The 18,283-nt window shown below is 43.0% G+C and overlaps 1 protein-coding gene across 1 annotated transcript in view; it reads left to right on the top strand.

The window, feature by feature from the left end:
• The window catches only part of LOC143940630 (zinc finger protein 474-like), a 68,505-nt gene that overhangs the window by 47,781 nt on the left and 2,441 nt on the right, over nucleotides 1–18,283 (top strand). The gene's annotated exons all lie outside the window — the stretch shown is intronic.

Here is an 18,283-nt window from a genome sequence, read left to right as displayed (position 1 = left end):
AATCTATACAAAAAAATGAAATATTCCGTTTGGAAAATAGTGTATAAAAATGAAAATGTGCAACCAAACCAGAAAAATACCAACATGTGCAACACAATATGTGTGCAATACCAGTGCTGATGTGCAAAAATGCACTATTAGATGCAAACTCACACAAAAAATTAACCAAATGAATGAATAAAAACCATCATACATGAAATAAAATAAAAGAGATATAGGATCTCTATTACAGAGATCAAATGGGCACAGTCAGGTGGGATCACTCAGCCAGGAACAGCGATGTTAGACATCCGTCAAGATCCTTTCCTCCACCGGTAACACCAGCCTCCAGTGCGCTTCATAAAACCCACATTTGAGGGTAAAAGACTTTCAATGAGAACATCATGAAAGGAAAGAGGGAGGCTTCATAGTGTTTTTAAAATCCAAAGTTCATTTATTCAAAAACGGGGCACAACACAGCACCCCTGCAATCTTAAAAACAACAAATGACAAGCAGCAACAAACACAAAAAACACAGCCGCGGCTCACACCAGCTGACTGGGGCTTGGTGCGTAGTGACATCCAATCTGCTAGCTCCACCCGACATTGCATTTCACCGTATTATGTTCCATACATATGGTCGGAAATTCCGACGGAAAAGGTCTGATCGGATTATATTGACGGAAAATCCGATCATGTGTGGGCTCTATCGGACTTTTTCCATCGGAAATTCAGATGGAAAAAATTTGAGAGCAGGATCTCAAATTTTCCGACAACAAAATCCGATCGGACTTTTTCCAATCGTTTGTAGAGAATTCCGATCGGACAAAGTGTCACACATGCTCAGATCAAATTATGAGACCAAAGCAATTGGCTAGTAGCCTCAACGTAGTCCTGTCGCAACGAAGGAATGTCATCACGTTCCGAACGATCGGATTTTCCGACAACTTTGTCCAACCGTGTGTATGCAACACCAGTTCCGCCAAAATGCAACGGTGTATGGGGGCTTAGGCTTCAACAGGGAAAGGAGGCTACACTTGAGGTTGTTGTTACCGGTGGAGGAAAGGATCTTGATAGATGCTTAACATCGCTGTTCCTGCCTGAGTGATCCCCCCTGACTGTGCCCATTTGATCTCCGTAATAGAGATCCTACATCTCTGGTAAGCAGCCACCTGGCTTTTTATTATCCCTTTGGCTGTCATATGGGACTATGTTGTAGCAAGAAAATCCACTTTCGGGCTGTGTACCTGAGGAGTAATCTTAATGGACTATTTTGCACTTAATATGGATTTATATGTGTTTTTTTATCACAAGTTTTTATTTTATTTCATGTATGCTGGTTTTTATTGATTCATTTGCTTAGTCTTTGTGTTTTATAACACACCTGTGTGATTTTGCATCTGGTATTGCACACATATTGGGGGTAATTTACTAAGATGAATGCCTTTGGTGCGGGGTTCCCCTTAAAATCCATGCTGGACCTGAAGGGTCTGGTATGGATTTTGAGTGGGACCCCCATGCCATTTTTTTTTTGGCACGGGGTTCCCCTTAATATCCATACCGACCTGAAGGGCCTGGTATGGAATTTCGGGGGACCCCCACGCATTTTTTTGTTCTTAATTTTTTTTTTCTTAATGCTAACATGACCTGTGTGCAAATAGCCTTAAAAAAACATAAAAGTGAACCAGCGCAAAAAAAAAGAGTCAAGTTGAGAGGTGCGCCAGTTCAACTTATGCAAATGCATCTACGTGGCTTGACATTTACTAAGATTTTTCCGGGGGAGTGAAACAAAGCACTTGAACGTGCGCAAATGTCGCTTGCACATGCGCAGTGCATAAATTGACCTCGCGCAGTTCCAAGTGTATTTGCAGGCGCAGCAAGCTTGCTCAGAGAAAGTTACTTTTCCATTCTATTTTGGGCATATTTGTTACTTGGACAGTTATAACTATACTTTTTCACATCACCCACATCACCCCCATAATATTGGCACTTCCAGCTTCTTTTAATTCTGAGTTGAATAATGGGTGCGCCATGTCTATAGCAGCTCTGATCGCCGCCTCCCATGTGCCAGTATTTTAATAGTAAATGGGGAATTGCGCTGTGTTACAGGCACACATGCTTTGTGAATACAAAAACGGCTGTTGCGCATGGGCGTGCGCCGCAACTCATGGCGCAAATCGTTTGTAAATCAGTCCCATTGTGTCATTGTACAAGTTGGCATGTGGCCATTGCCAAGCAAAGGCTGTATAAAAGTTAACCCGGGTATGCAGTATCCTAATATACAGTTTTGTGTATCAACAAAAAGACTGCCAGCTAAATTCACCAATTGACCTATTTGGGAACCATTGGCAAAACTGATGTAAGAAGGGGTGCATATCCTGTTTGCATTAATTACTACAGAAGGCATATGGGGGGAGTTATCCCTTTTAACAAAATTCTGCAATCATACCAGGCCAGGAGAAAATTACAGCTGGTCCAAAAAACTGGTGGGCAATACAACTTCTATACCCTCTTTAAAAAGGCTGGTGGCACAGACTTATTTCTTTTGTACCAAAAAAGGTAAAAAGAAGAAGCATGATTTATTTTAAAGACTTTATAGATAACCTTAAAACAACTATATGATAAAATTACCTCTGGTTCCTTATCGTTCTCATTTAAAGCAGCGCTTCACCAATTTATATTACATTTGTTTATAAATAAATTATCTCTTTTTGTACATTTTTTATTTATAGAACAAATAGATAAATATCACGTATATATCACAAATACAAATGTTGTATAGTGGGATTTACAAAATAACAATCAACCATCTATATGGCTGTCTTGTTAACAATATTAACACTGAACCACAGGCAGATATATAAAAACACCAATTTATGCAGTTATGCATTTTGTAATCCCTTATTGTGTCTTTTCTCCAGCCCGCGGCTCACCCAGACTCTGTCAACATAGCATTACCAATCTGCTGCCTTTTAAAAGCAGCAGATTGGCAGTATGACTGGCAGGTCCTGCAAACAAAGCTGCTTCCCCACACCCTCCCATGCTGCCACGTTGTGCTAAGGATTGGCTGCTGGGACGGCCAATATCCTAGCAACCAATGACATCATCAGCGCAGCACCTCCCGGCGTCCCAGCATCTTGCCCGATGTTTGTATCAGAGATCTTTCCATGTGTTTAGCAGCGGTCAGGAGTCAGGAGGTGCAGGATAGCTGCTTGAGGCAAGAAGCAAATGTACAGAAGTACCTGCTGAGGACACCAATGACGGGGAGACCGCTGGGGACACTGATGCTGGAGACACTGATCCTGGAGACACTGATGATGGGGAGATTGCTGGGTACAATGATCCTGGGGACACTGATGATAGGGAGACTGCTGGAGACACTGATGATGGGGACACTGTTCCTGGGGACACCAATAGTGAGGAGACTGCTGGGGACACTGATTATGGAGAGACTACTGGAGACACTGATCCTGGGGACACTGATGCTGGGGACATTGATAATTTGGACACTCTGCTGGGGACACTGATCCTGGGGACGCTGATGGAGACACTGCTGATGGGGACACTGCTGATGGGAGTACTGATGCTGGGGACACCGATGATGGGTACACTGATGATTTGGACACTCTGCTGGGGACACTGATGCTGGGGACACTGATTATGGGGAGACTCTGCTGGGGATACTGATTATGGGGAGACTCTGCTGGGGACACTGATGATGGGGACACTCTGCTGGGGACACTGATGATGGGGAAACTCTGATGGGGACACTGATGATGAGGAGACTCTGATGGATGGAGGACACAGATATGGGGGACACTGGTATTGGGGAGACTCCGATGGGGGACACAGAGGTGCGGAAAGGCTCTAATGTGGACACAGATGTGCAGAAATGCTCCGATGGGGACACAATGTGCAAGGAGACTCTGGCGGACACACACACATGCAGAAAAGCTCTGAGGGGGACACAGACATGCGGAAAAGCTCTGAGGGGGACACAGACATGTGGAAAGGCTATGATGAGATTATTTCAATTGTATTCATTTATTTATAAATAACACATTTTTTCGGCCTGTGAATATTCGTAAAATCTACAATGTGGCCCTCCAGCTAAAAAAACTTGGAGACCCCTGATTTAGATCAACCCAAGACAGGATTAGACATCTAGGCATGGAAATTGTCCTATAATACAACTGTGTATAGTAGGAAAACCAGTACATATCCAAGGCAATAATAATCAAAGGACAAAGCAAAAGCAAGAAAAGAGCAAAGCAAGTTGATGCCTCCACTGTGGTGGTCTGTATTTTAGAATTATGGGGGAAGTGGGAGGAATATGGAGTAGGAAAGATGAAGTGAAAGAAAAGGAGAGGGGAAAAAGGAAAGTAGGTAAGCAAAGAAATAAATAAAATGAAAGGTTCCTCCCTCTAATACACTTGTTCTAAGGTCCTAAATTGATACTAAACCTAAAAACAATTTTTACCTTAACCAGTTAATCCCCAGAAAGTTTACCCCCCTTCATGACCAGGCCATTTTGTGCAATACAGCACTGGGCTACCTTAACGGACAATTGCGCTGACGTTTCGACGCTGTACCCAATACAATGTATGTCCTTTTTTGCCCCACAAATAGAGCCTTTGGTGGTATTTGATCACCTCTGCGATTTTTCTTTTTTACGCTATAAACAAAAAAAAGACCAACAATTTTGAAAAAAAACGCATAGCAGAAACACAAGATCTCTGTCGTCCTCTCTGCTAGAGCGGCGGTCTACCTTGTTTGCACAATTGACAGGGCCCGCTGATTGGCTGTGATGATGAAAGTGAGAAGTAACACAAGGCTTTTTATAGCAACATCTTTAGCAGCGTGCTAGAAGTTTTCCAGCCAGGCTTCTTGAGATACCTAAATGGCCTATACCTATAGCAAGGGTAATATTTAACTTTGGCCAAAGCTGCACAGCTTGTTTTTATCTACAGATGTCCCTTGTCTGCATAGACATACATAGGTAAACAATACCTTTAAATTTAATGTTACTGTAACTGCAACAGAGAAAGGCCATATTATTAGGCTGCCTGTGCTCATGTTCTCATGTTAATCTCAGAACTGGATGGAGAAAATGACAAACCTTTTTACAAGCATATATTTATTTCAAATGTATTGCATACAGTAATATCTATAATCAGGTGAAATACAAACAAAAATGGGCACAAAAATATGGAAATAAACATAAAGAAAAAAATATGGTACTACAGAAGATAGGTTTGAGATTGACAAACAAATTGCACCCTCATTATTATTACGTTGCACAGTATTGTCTGTCTCCAAACTCGCAACGCAATATGAAAAACACATGAAATAGTTGGTGCCCAAAGTATAAAGTATGTTCCTAACAGATCCAATGCTACACTGCTTGCTCTAACAACATATGCTGTGGGATATGAATCACATTAAAACTGGGCAGATGAGACATCCTATTCTGCCAACAACAGAGACAGTGTAATATGTGAAAAATGCGCCGATCTTAGCTGAACTCAGCAATGTCTGTTGTTCTGACTTTGAAATTGTAAAATCATTTAAATTGATAGAACATTTCATTGTATACAATGCCAAGAAAAGATTAACAAAACAGAAAACACTTCACCTTGGAAGTTTATTACAAACGGCCATTCTATTCTGTATAAAAAACAGACCATGTTAAATTAGGTATGCAAACAAAATATGCAGCAATTATTTTTCATAAATGAATAAATATGGACTTGTATGAGAAATCCCCCCCCACCCAACATGATATTGTGCTCACCCTGTAGGAAAATGAGATAACCAGAACCTTTGCTATTTGGAAGAGTGGGTTTCGTAATAAAGTTGGCAGTGCCTTCACCTGAATGTTGCAACAAAGTCCCATTGTAGGGATCCCTGAGGATGATCACGATGCAGCATCTGCCTTGGTGTAGACGACCTGAAGACAGAATCAGTGATGATGGAGAGATCCTCTAAATCAGAGATATGCAATTAACGGACCTCCAGCTGTTGCATAACTACAAGTCCCATGAGGCATAGCAAGATTCTGACAGCCACATGCATGACTCCCAAAGGCAGAGGCATGATGGGACTTGTAGTTTTGCAACAGCTGGAGGTCCGCTAATTGCATATGCTTGCTCTAAATGATGATCAACTGGCCTGGTACATAGGTTTTCACCAGCAGAAACTGGGGTGTGATACTGGAATACAGGGTCACCCTATCTACTCTGCATCTTAGTCCCTAACGGCTTCTAATATGCCATGCAACCAGATCTCTAACTACCTACGGCCATCAGATGCCTAACCTGGCTTTAGTCTATGGTGGTTGTTAAAGTGGTTGTAAAGTCACTACTAAGAAATCCTGTAATGCTCTCTCTTACAGGAAGATATAATTTGCAGTATCTGTGTTTTTTTTAATGATTCCAGAAAATACCTTCTTTTACAGCACCGCTGGGCGCTCATGTGACCTGCCTGAGCTTTCCTTCCCTGATCCGAGCATTACAGCAGGAGAGGCTGAGATTCCCCACTGACGTCGGCCAGGAGGAGAGCGGTGGGAGGTCACATGAGCGTCCAGCAGCGCTGTAAATAAGGTATTTTGAGGAATTATTTTTTTAAAAACACAGATACTGCACATTATATCTTGCTGTAAGAGAGAGGATCACAGGATTTCTCAGTAATAATTTTACAGCTATAGTGGTGGAATGGGAGGGGCGGGGAGGAGATGGATAACACACACACACACTCCCAAGCTGACAGGCAGGAAGGGGGAGAAGGGGAGAGAGGTGAGACTGTGAGATGATGGAGGCACGTAACCTGACCATGGTAATCAGGGATCAGCTGCCCTGCTTACCATGGTCAGCATACTAAGGGGGACACAGAAACTGGCAGGATCAACCATGTTTTGTTGAACATAGCAAGGGACAAATGACACAGCACAAGCACTATGCTGTGTATCTTGCTTTAAAGGATCAGGATCGTTTTTTTTTGTTTTGTTAGGGTTACAACCACTTTAAGCCCTGACTGGGTTAAATAAAATAACATAAAATGCATATACACTCTATTGCATTAAACAGGTTCACCTATTATGATACAACAAGGGGACTTACACACACACACACTGTGTCACAGATCAAATTATCTGGTATAGTGCATGTGAGATAACAACAAGGGGACAGAAATACTTCTGTCACCAGTATTTACTGTAAATATATACACCCAGAAGCTATGGGCAACAATAGCAAACTAATAAACATAGGAACACTTGCCTAATAATCCCTGATTATGGCCTGTGTTAGTAACAGCCCCTCCATAGCAGGATATGTGGTATTAGAGTCTCTCAATGTACTTCCTCCTTCTGAGACTTCTAACCCAGCTCTCCAGAGATAGGAAGTGATCTACAACTCTGAGACATTAAAGCAGAGCTTCACCCAAAAAGGGGAAGCTCCACTTATCTGCTTCCTCCCACCCCCTCTGGTGCCACATCTGACACCTTTCGGGGGGGGGGGGGGGGGAGTGGTAGACTTGGCTTCAGCGACATGCGGCGAGGTCCCCCGGAAGTTCAGCCCTCCTCCTCCTTGCCCATTCAAAAAGCGCAGCAGGCTTCATGCATGCCAGTTTCCCTTACCACGAATGATAGCGGCAGTACCCAATAGCCTAAGGTCCTACAGTGATACTACACCTAAAAATGATTTTTACCTTAACCACTTAAAGGTAGGTTTACTCCCCTTCATGACCAGGGCAATACGGCACTGGGCTATCTTAACTGACAGTTGTGCTGACGTGCGAAGCTGTACCCAATACAATGTATGTCCTTTTTTTCCCCACAAATGGAGCTTTCTTTTGATGGCACTTGATCACCTCTACGGTTTTTATTTTTTGCGCTATGAACAAAAAAATGATCAACAATTTTGAAAAAAAATCTATATTTTTTACTTTCTGCTATAAAACATACCCAGTAAAAAGAATAATAAAATAATGTATTTATCAATTTAGGCCAATATGCAATATGTATTCTGCTACTATTCTAGTAATGGCAGGGATCAGTGATTCCTAGCAGGACTGCGACATTGCGGCAGACAAATCGGAAACAAAGTGCCACTTTTTGGGGACCAGTGACACTAATACAGTGATCAGTGCTAAAAAAAAATGCACTCTCACTGTACTAATGACACTGACGGGGTGCTCCTAGGGATTACTTTCTAACTGTGTGGGGGATAGTTTAACTGGAGGAAGACAGAGATCTGCCTCCATCTTCCTTTGTGACAGAACGGCTGTCTGCCTTGTTTACACGATCGATAGGGCCCACTGATTGGCTGTGATGATGAAGGTGAGAATTAACACAAGGCTTCTTATAGCAACATCCTTAGCAGTGTGCTAGAAGTTTTCCAGCCAGGCTTCATGAGATATCTAAATGGCCTACACCTATAGCAAGGGTAATAGTTAACTTTGGCCAAAGCTGCACAGCTTGTTTTTATCTACAGATATCCCTTGTCTGCATAGGACATTTTTTTGGTAAAGGTAAACAACACCTTTAAATTTAATGTTACTGTAACTGCAACAGAGAAAGGTCAGGTTATTACGAAACAATCGGCTGGGGTGCCAACACCGCTGGATTTCAGGACAGTAAGTGTCCTAATATTAAATGTCAGCAGCTACAGTATTTGTAGCTGCTGACTTTAAATTTTTTGGTGGTTGGGGGGGCAAAACTCCACTTTAAGCAGCACAGCCACTTACAAATCCAGACAGTAGAGGGCAGCAGATCCATACAGACTTATATCTATGACCATTCAGCTTCCAGGAATGAAGAAAGAAAATTGGGAAAGTCTGGATATGAGGATGCATGTGACCATTTCAAATAACCTTACTGGAGCTGAGTATCTGGGCTTACGTTGTCATATGGGGTTAGTTCTCGGCCAATGTAAATTCGAATTCAAGTGACTCTGAGCTTACATAGGGCTTGGGAAAGTGAATAGGTAGTAACTGTGTGCTGCTGGGGAAGGTGGGGCGGTAAAGTGAATCTGCTGCTGTTCCCCGCATTGTCAAAGCACAGGTTCACTTCAGGATTCAATGTAAAAAGAAGGGTCACATTGGTTTGTCAGGATTAAAGGGCTGCTTTAGGAAAACAGGTGTAAAACTGGAGCGCCTATCTTTTATACGTGTGTGCATTCTCTGTTATTTTGGGACGGATACATACTGTATACAGTATGTGTTTTCCACTCGTTTGTACCTCATGAAAACTGTTTAATAAAGCTTTATTCTTTTAAAAAATGGAGCTCCCAAAATAGGTAACATATAGGCAGGTTCACATGACTGCTGCTCATTGAGAAGTTCAGTCGCTAGATAAAGGTACTTCACGAAAATAGTCTGACTTCTCTGTTGATGTTCAGTTCTTAACCACTTCGCATCCAGGCCAATTCTGACATTTGTCTCTTACATGTAAAATTCATTTTTTTGCTAGAAAATTACATGTAGGAGAGAAACCCCCAAACATTATATATGTTTTTTTTAGCAAAGACCCTAGAGAATACAATGGCGGTTCTTGCAACTTTTTATCTTGCATGGTATTTGCACAGCAATTTTTCAAACACGTTTTTTTCAGAAAAAAAACAGTTTCATGCTTTAAAAAAAAAACAGTAAAGTTAGCCCAAGCAAATAGATACCCAACATGTCATGCTTCAAAATTGCACACGCTCGTGGAATGGCGCTAAACTTTGGTATTTAAAAATCCCCATAGGCAACGCTTTAAAAGTTTTTACTGGTTACATGTTTTGCATTACAGAGGAGGTCTAGGGCTAGAATTATTGCTCTCGCTCTAATGTTCGTGGCGATACCTCACATGTGTGGTTTGCACACGGTTTTCATATGTGGGTGGGACTTACGTATGCGTTCGCTTCTGCGTACAAGCTCACGGGGACAGGGGCGCTTTACTTTTTTTTTTTTATTGTTAATTTTACTTTTTTTTTTTTTTTTTTTTGGAATGTAAACATCCCTTGTAATAGGAATATGGCATGATCGGACTTATTTACAGTGAGATACAGGGTCAAAAAATAACCCAAAAAAAGATCACGGCTTCCCAGCCGAGGCGGCGCCGTTATTTGAATGCAGAGGCCGGGCGTGACATCATAACATCGCGCCCAGCCTCCGAACGATCATAGAGACTCTCGGCGACCATCTGGTCTGGGCCGGTGGATCCTGTGTCCGACTCACCGATGGAAGCGTTGAGTCGGTAGAAGCACCTGAGGGCGGCGGGAGGGGACGTCCACTATGATCATTCTTATGGTGCAGGGAATCGCCGGCTGAAAATGCCGATATCTGAATGATGTCTGTAACCTCAGGCATCATTCAGATATAACCCCGGAAAGTCAAGGCCGTCCCAGGACGTCTTCCCGGGGCGAAGTGGTTAAAGTGCATCTAAAGGCTCTTTTGTTTCAGTCTAACAGGCCTCAAATCCAGTTACTGTGCTATGAAAGAGCTTCATAAAGTAAAGAAAAACTTATTTTACCTCTGTCATTGGGATGCCCAGATTCTGCAGCTCATAATGGTATCAGTGGCACAGTCAGTTCTACTTATCCTGAAAGCGGTGGACAGGGCTAGATGTGGCCAGCTGCTAACTGCAGTCTAATGAGTTAAAAGAGAATTATAGGATTTCGTTTTTTTAAGAATTATACTTACCTAGGTAGATGCAACATCGGTCAAACACCACTGATCACTCGGTTTTCAAAGCTCTGCGAGCAGGTGACTGTTAGTCACCCCCTCTCTGCTCTGCAGGGGCAGACTGACAACTCATGGGGCCCCCGGGCAATAGGAGATTATGGGGCCCCCAGGCAATCAGAGATTATGGGGCCACATAGTATACACAAACACACACACAGTATAATATCACACACACAGTACACACAGACATGTTTCTATTGGCTGAGAAGGTACTGGAGAGGTGGGGCAACTATAATCTTGGGTTTTACTGAGGCTGGCAACCCTGATGGGGCCCCCTAGTGGCATGGGGCCCTCGGGCAGTGCCCGAGTAGCCCAATGGTCAGTCCGCCCTGCTGCTCTGACCCCCCCCCCCCGCACGCTCACTGGAGTGCCAGGCTGTGGATGGTGCAGGAGTGGCTCACTCAGGCTCTCAATGGCTCGCTGAGAGGCTTAGCCAGGTGGCGGTCCAGGCTTTTGGGTGAATCCTGACCATATGGTCGCATTCTTTCCCCAGCCTGGTCCGGCTCTGTGATGTCAGCTGAAAATGGGTCACAGGAGTGTAGAATGAACTGCACTCCTGTGATCCACAGGAGAAGTACAGCCAAACAATCTTTGGCTGTACTTCTCCTTTAACAGTGGCAATAATGATAACTACACCCCTTGCCACATCTTCTCATCTCCTCAAAGGAAGGAACAGCCAACATTAGGGATGCGGCTGCTTTGAATTCAGTAACAGTGCAGCAGTCGAAGCTGCATTAGGTAGACCTCACTGGCAGGATCAACTGGTATTTGTGAGACTTTGCTGGAGGACTAAATGAAAGTAGTAAGTATAGATGTCCTTACATTTAAATGCTGCAGTAACTGTGCTACTGTGTTACTGGGAAGCCATAGTTCTACTTTAAGTGCCTCTATTTGGAGAATAAACATCCTGTGGACCTTCTTATTTAATACCCTTTTTTGGAGTTGTGAGACCAGGCAAGGTTTAGAGCTAGGGGTTGGCTCTAGTACAGTAGATGGGAAAGTGAGTCTCCTGGCTACAGCAGCACCAGAGTTCATCTAAAAATGGGGCCCTTAACAATAGGATTCCTTGTTTCATCCAAAGATGAAATGGTTTTACATCTGCTCCAATTTTCATACAGCAACCTATTGATTTTCACTGACATCTTATGGCTGATTTCTAAACATTGGAAGCCAGTCAGATTCCCACTTTACCAGTACATCTTGGATAAAGGAAGCTAAAAGGTGAAGAGCCTTTGTGAGAATGCTCTCTTTCTTCTCCGTTGCATGAATTGGCAACACAACAAATATTTCTCAAACTTCAAAACACAGTTGTTATGATTTTTCCAAAAAAAGTACTTTAAAACCCTTGTGTCCAATTTAAAGTTGTGTATTGCTGACAGGCTGGATAACGTTCTTTAGGTGCCAAGATCGTGTGAGAAACATAGTGAGATAAAGTCACCATTAATTTCCTGTTATAAAACTTTTGAAAGGGAGAGTTATCTTGGCATGACTCTTATTGACTTGTATACAAGGTTACAGCATAATGGCAAAACAATTATTAGTTAAACAACCAAAGAAATATATTAAGTATAGCTAAACTAGGCCTGGATTGTTTGCTGTAGTGTTTTCTAAATAGCCTAAGCCACCTAAGCCATGGCCTAGGGTGTCAAAAGCAAGTTCTGGTGAGAAGGCAGGTTACCCCCTCTTATGCCACGTACACACGATCGGACTATCCGGCGGACTTAGTCCAGCAGACAACCCACCGGACTTTGCAGCAGAGGTCCGCTGTACTTTCCGAATGAGCGGACCTGCCCACACACGACTGGACATTTGAAATCCGAGCAAGCAGCCCAGCCAGTCAGGAAAGGGGGACCAGGCACAACATGGCCACAACATGGGGGATTGCTTTGGGGAAAGGGGGGCCCTGCAGCTGCCCCACCCCAAAGCACCTTGTCCCCATGTTGATGAGGACAAGGGCCTCTTCCCGACAACCCTGGCTGTTGGTTGTCGGGGTCTGCAGGTGGGGGGCTTATCAGAATTCGGGAGCCCCCTTTAATAAGGGGGCCCCCCGGATACCGGCCCCCCACCCTATGTGAATGAGTATGGGGTACGATGTACCCCTACCCATTCACCTGGTGAAAAAAGTGTGAATAAAAAAAACACAACACAAGTTTTTAAAATAATTTATTAGACAGCTCTGGTGGTCTTCTCTTCTTCCGTCTTGATGGGGTCTTCTTGCCGGACTCCTCCACTATCTTCTGCTCTTTTACTAGCTCTTTTACTATCGCCGCCGATGTCTGGGGTCTTCTTCCGACTTCGGGTCTTGTCCCGCTCTTCAGGGGTCTTGTCCCACTCTTCGGTTCTTCTTGCCGGGCCTCTGCTATCTTCTTATAGCTCTTCCCCTTTAAATCCATACCAGGTGACAAGGCCAGCGCGGTGTCAATCTCGCTGATGGAGGTGGAGACATTGACTTCCTTCGCTAGTCCCGTCTACCTGGAGCCACGTTCAAAATGAACAAACTTTTCTCCGGGTGGGCAAGTCCGTTCATTTCAAAAGTCCGGCGGACTAGCACACAGACGGGCGGATTGTCCGCCGGACTGCCGAGTCCGGACAATTTTGAGTCAAAACTTCTTTTTAAATCTGCCGGACTTTTGTAAAGAAAAATTCTGCCGGAGCTCACACACAGGCGGATTGTCCGGCCGACTCTGGTCCACCGAATAGACCGATCGTGTGTACGTGGCATAACAATGACTTTAGTAACATAGAGAGTAATTCAATAAATTACTATTCTAATGATATGGCTATAAAAAGCTCCACCACCGGTTCTGGTAACTTTGCTGAAATGTGCAAAAGATTCTGGGAGTTCTTAATAGTGTCACTTTTCCCAAGTGGCACTATGGCTGCACTAAATTCAAAATGAACTACCTCCTGTCCATAAGTAATAAAACTGGAGGTAATTAAGAACTCTAATGCCCCGTACACACGAGAGGACTTATGTCCAACAGACTTCCAAAGGAGTTCCGCCGGAATTCCGCCGGAGTTCTGACAGACTTTTCGGCCGAACGGACTTGGCCACACACGATCACACTAAACTCCGACGGATTCGAACGTGATGACGTACGACCCGACTCGAATAAGGAAGTTCATAGCCAGTAGCCAATAGCTGCCCTAGCGTCGGTTTTAGTCCGTCGGAGTAGCATACACACGAGCGGATTTTTCGAAGGGGACCGGGTCCGGCGGAGTTCCGTCGGGAAAATTTGAAGCATGCTTCATTTCTAAAGTCCGTCAGACTTTTGCGAAGCTAAAGTCCGTTGCAGCCCACACACGATCGGATAGTCTGACGGACTCGGTCTGACGGACTTTGGATGTTGAAAAGTCCGCTCGTGTGTACGGGGCATTAGTTGGTGTACAGAGACAGACAACATGCTTGTCTTTGTACACTGTTTATCAGGACAGCATATTTGGCAACATTAGCTCTGCCTTGCCTGTAACTGGTTGTCAAGGACGCTATTGGCTTTACAGCTGACATGCTTTTAGCAATCAGTGATGCTGACAGTGGGTGGGGCCTGATGGGGAAGCTGAAGGATAAGCTCCTTATCAGGTTCACTCTCCTTGTTTTGATACCAGACAATGGACAAATTCCATAGACAATAGCAGGCTGTCTACTGGCTATGGAATCCATCCAGTGCCTAATCTTAATCACAAGGGGATTGTATCAGATGGAGAACATACCTGTACAGTACAGGTCATGATTATTTTTACGTTGCGATCAGTTTGAAAAGAAAACATCTTACTTTGTCTCTACTTTTTGAGACTGTATTTGTGACATTGAGGATTATTGCAATGTGCAAATAGTTGTGCCTGTTCAGCTTTAATTATACCTGAGCACCTAAGGAATATAAACATCACACCTTTTTAATGATGCTTTGAACAGTTCGGAGTCAGTACAAAATGAAGATGACATACAATATATCACTCATACACAGACCATTTTGTAATGCAATTGAAATACTTTTCCAGTCACAACCAGGCACAATTTTCTGTATCTGCCAGAAAATTGACATTTCTTATTATTATAGCCATGCCAATGATATTTAGTTTTAGGCTGGGTTCTCACTTATGAGAAAACCGCATCAAATTTGCAAGACAGGAAATTGTGACTGACTCTCAATGGACCTGGGTCCAACCTCTTCGGGGGCGGCTGCGGAGCGAATTGCACAGGAGTTGTGTGCGTCTTTTGCGCTGTTTCAGGTCTGAATTCAGGGAAAAATTTAGGCCAGATTCGTCCCTGAAACAGAGAACAGAGACGCACCGGAACCCTGCTGTCAACTGCATCCGTTTTAGGTGTGAACCCAGCCTAAAGACAGGTTTTCTTAGAATTCCACTACTCCTGACCACTGCCCCCACCCCAGAAAAGCTTGAGGGCAAAGTACAGTCAACTTGTAATGGCATCTCTTGCAAAGCTCTTAGATTTACTGCACAATAAGTTTCCTGTTCAGTTAATCAGTAAATCAATGGTGTTGTGCTACTCAACTCTATATATAGTTATAATAAATCAAAACCAACAAAGATAAAACCACATCCAGAGCGCTAACACTGCTAAATAAATGTGTAACTCCATAAGCAATAAGTAAATGGTGAACTGTGATATCTAAAACACTAAGGCCGCGTACACACGGGCGGACTGTTCGTCCAACTTTGTCCGCTGAACAGTGTTTCAGCGGACAGTCTGCTCGTGTGTGGGCTTCAGCGGACAGTTTCAGCGGACAGTCTGACAAACAAAGTTTTTCGGAATTTCCGTAAGACTGTCCGCTGAAACTTGGTTTGAGCGGACAGTCCGCTCGTGTGTAGGCTTGTTCGGCAAACTAAGTCTCGCGCATGCTCAGAAAGAATTTGCACGGCGAAGGTTGCATTGCAGTGTATCGGACGCCGAATTTCTCGTCCCGTCGTACGTGCCGTTCACGTCATCGCGCAAGTTTTCAGCGGACTGTTCGTTCGTCATGTGTGGTCAAGTCCGTTCATGCTAATTTTGAACGGACTGTTTGTCAAACTGTTTGACGAACCTAGTTGGGCGGACAGTCCGCCCGTGTGTACGCGGCCTAACTCAAAAAAGAGAAACATAAAAACACAAGTGAAAAAACAGGCGCTAACCTCACTCACTAAAAAAACAAAAAATCACATTGTATGAAGACACATCGACAATAATAATACAGGTGAAATCATAATCAATAAAAATACAAAAAGATATAAACACTCTCCAGGGGTAAAGTGGTATGAATGAAAAACAAATTATACATGAATAAGAATAATACATAGCAAAAAATACAAATGCAATATAAATCTGTTGAAATAAATATACTTCAAATAGTGTAACATAGAAAGTCTACATGAAAATAACAATTAATCAATGAATAAATAAACATAACCATAAAACACTACAGTGCTAACACTGTGCCAATCCTGTAATTGTAAAATGTCATATAACAAGTTATAGATAAAAAGAAAAAAAATTACAAGATACTAATTCCCAGAGGTATAGGAATAAATATCAAAGTGGTGAATGGCTGATGAAGGAGGCGTGGCTAGCTTCCTAAAACCCATTCCTATTGGCCTTCACAGTGGACAGACTGACAGCTCCTCTCACTACAGCTGGATACATCATCTCTGGGTGGACATCCTATTATCGGATCCACCACCACGGCTATACAGGGCATTTTATCTTGCTCCCTGCAATGGCCTGCTTTTTTTCTGACCACGGACAATCACACAGCTCCGGCTTACTCTTGGATTACATGTCCTTTGCGACCTGTCATCCTCTCTCCCCCTCACCCGCTTGTGATTGCCATCTGTTTTAATATTGATTTTTATCTTAATAAATTGTGCTACACTATGTCGGTCTGGCTCTTTCTTCTCCTCCCCTAATGAATAAATAAACTCCTGCCCCACTGCATGGAGGACAGAAGAATGACAGTCCACAGTCTCAAGTAAATAAGCAAGTGAGTCTTCACATTCAAACACCTGTATAGTATAGTATCCATAGTGGTCAATCCAATTACTTCTGGGGTAGATGGATGCAATATATGACACAACTCCAGCAAGTATATATGTTCAAAAAAAACAAAACAAGGGATTCCATAGCGCAGTATTTATTTAAATAATCATAAAAAAAACATTAAAAAGCCACTCACAATTTGTAATTAAGTCATAAACTCATACAGGCATCAAAGGTGTATCAAAATGGACGACTTCCGGTTAGGAAATGAAGTCCCCGCTTCTGTTCCGACGCATTGCGTCACATGTCCCAGGTGAAGTTATGTGATTTTTTGTTTTTGGGAACCACCGTGTGGCTTTCCCCTTGGGTTTTTGTTTTGCTCTTTTTGGAGTGAGTTCACACGGGCTTTCCGCTTCGATCCGCTGATCCCTGCTGAGCATGGAGGTGACAGGTCCCTCTCCGCTCACTGTGCTGAGAGGGACCTGTCAGAGTCCTGCTTCTTCTATGGGGAGATCGGGTGAAAACGGATCCACCTCTGATCCGATTGCATACGAGCTGATATGATCCGCCAGACTGATGGAAAATAGGGTCACCACTAGATTTCACAAACTGGATGGGATCAGATAACAGCGGGTGTCAGCGGACATGTCCCCACTGACATCCGCCGGTCCATAGAAGAACATGGAGTGTCCAATCAGGTCCTGAAAAACTGACTGGCAGACCTGATCGGAAAGCCCACGTGAAAGGAGACTTAAGCCTCGTACACACGATTTGACTTTCCAGAATTGTACGATGACAGGCTGTTGGCGAAAAATCCGACCGTTTGTATGCTCCATCAGAATTGTTGGCCAACTTTCCGTGGACAAATGTTGGATGGCAGGTTTATAAATTTTCCGTGGACAGTGGTCTGTTGTTGGATTTTACGAGCGTGTGTACACAAGTCCGTTGGACAAAAGTCCAAAGTACAAACACGCATGCTCGGAAGCAAGGATGAGCTGGAAGCAGTCGGTCTTGTAAACTAGCATTTGTAATGGAGAATTAACATTCATGATTTGGCAAATTATGAAATATCGAAATGCAGTGAACATTCTCTTCTTCTTTAATGGGATAATAATGAAGCTGCTTTGCTGGTGATACTGATGGAGTTATGCCAAACGTATTTTAAAAGGCTTTTTTTTTCTAGTGATATCAACAATAATATTATTATGCTTGTTTTTTTGTTTTTTTTGGGGCAAGTTACCACAACACCATTATCCCATAGTTTTTAAGCTCAAAGATACAACTTTGTTGGTGTTCCTTGTCAATTTTACATTGTATTTTTTTTAAATGTAACTGCCTACTCCCAAACTGTCATTTGAAGTAAAACACATAGCCAAGTATTATTATCCACATTTTTTTATTGTGCATTAAAAAAAAAAAATTAAACATGCTATCTGCCAATAGAACTTAACCAAAAAGTGCATTCTATGCATCCAAAAATATAGAAAATATAACAAATAAAATCATTATTCAACCAAAAAACATAATAAAAGCCTCATGCATGTATCCTGCTTCTTAATATAGGGGGTCAACTATGCCAAGAGTTGGTGAAAGCAGGGGTCCGTCATC

The sequence above is a fragment of the Lithobates pipiens genome, unplaced genomic scaffold, assembly GCF_037356315.1.
Source record: "Lithobates pipiens isolate NorthernLeopardFrog02 unplaced genomic scaffold, aLitPip1_a1.2 Scaffold_3, whole genome shotgun sequence".
In the NCBI taxonomy this organism is placed as follows: Eukaryota; Metazoa; Chordata; class Amphibia; order Anura; family Ranidae; genus Lithobates; species Lithobates pipiens.
This window is presented reverse-complemented; position numbering and strand designations above follow the sequence as displayed.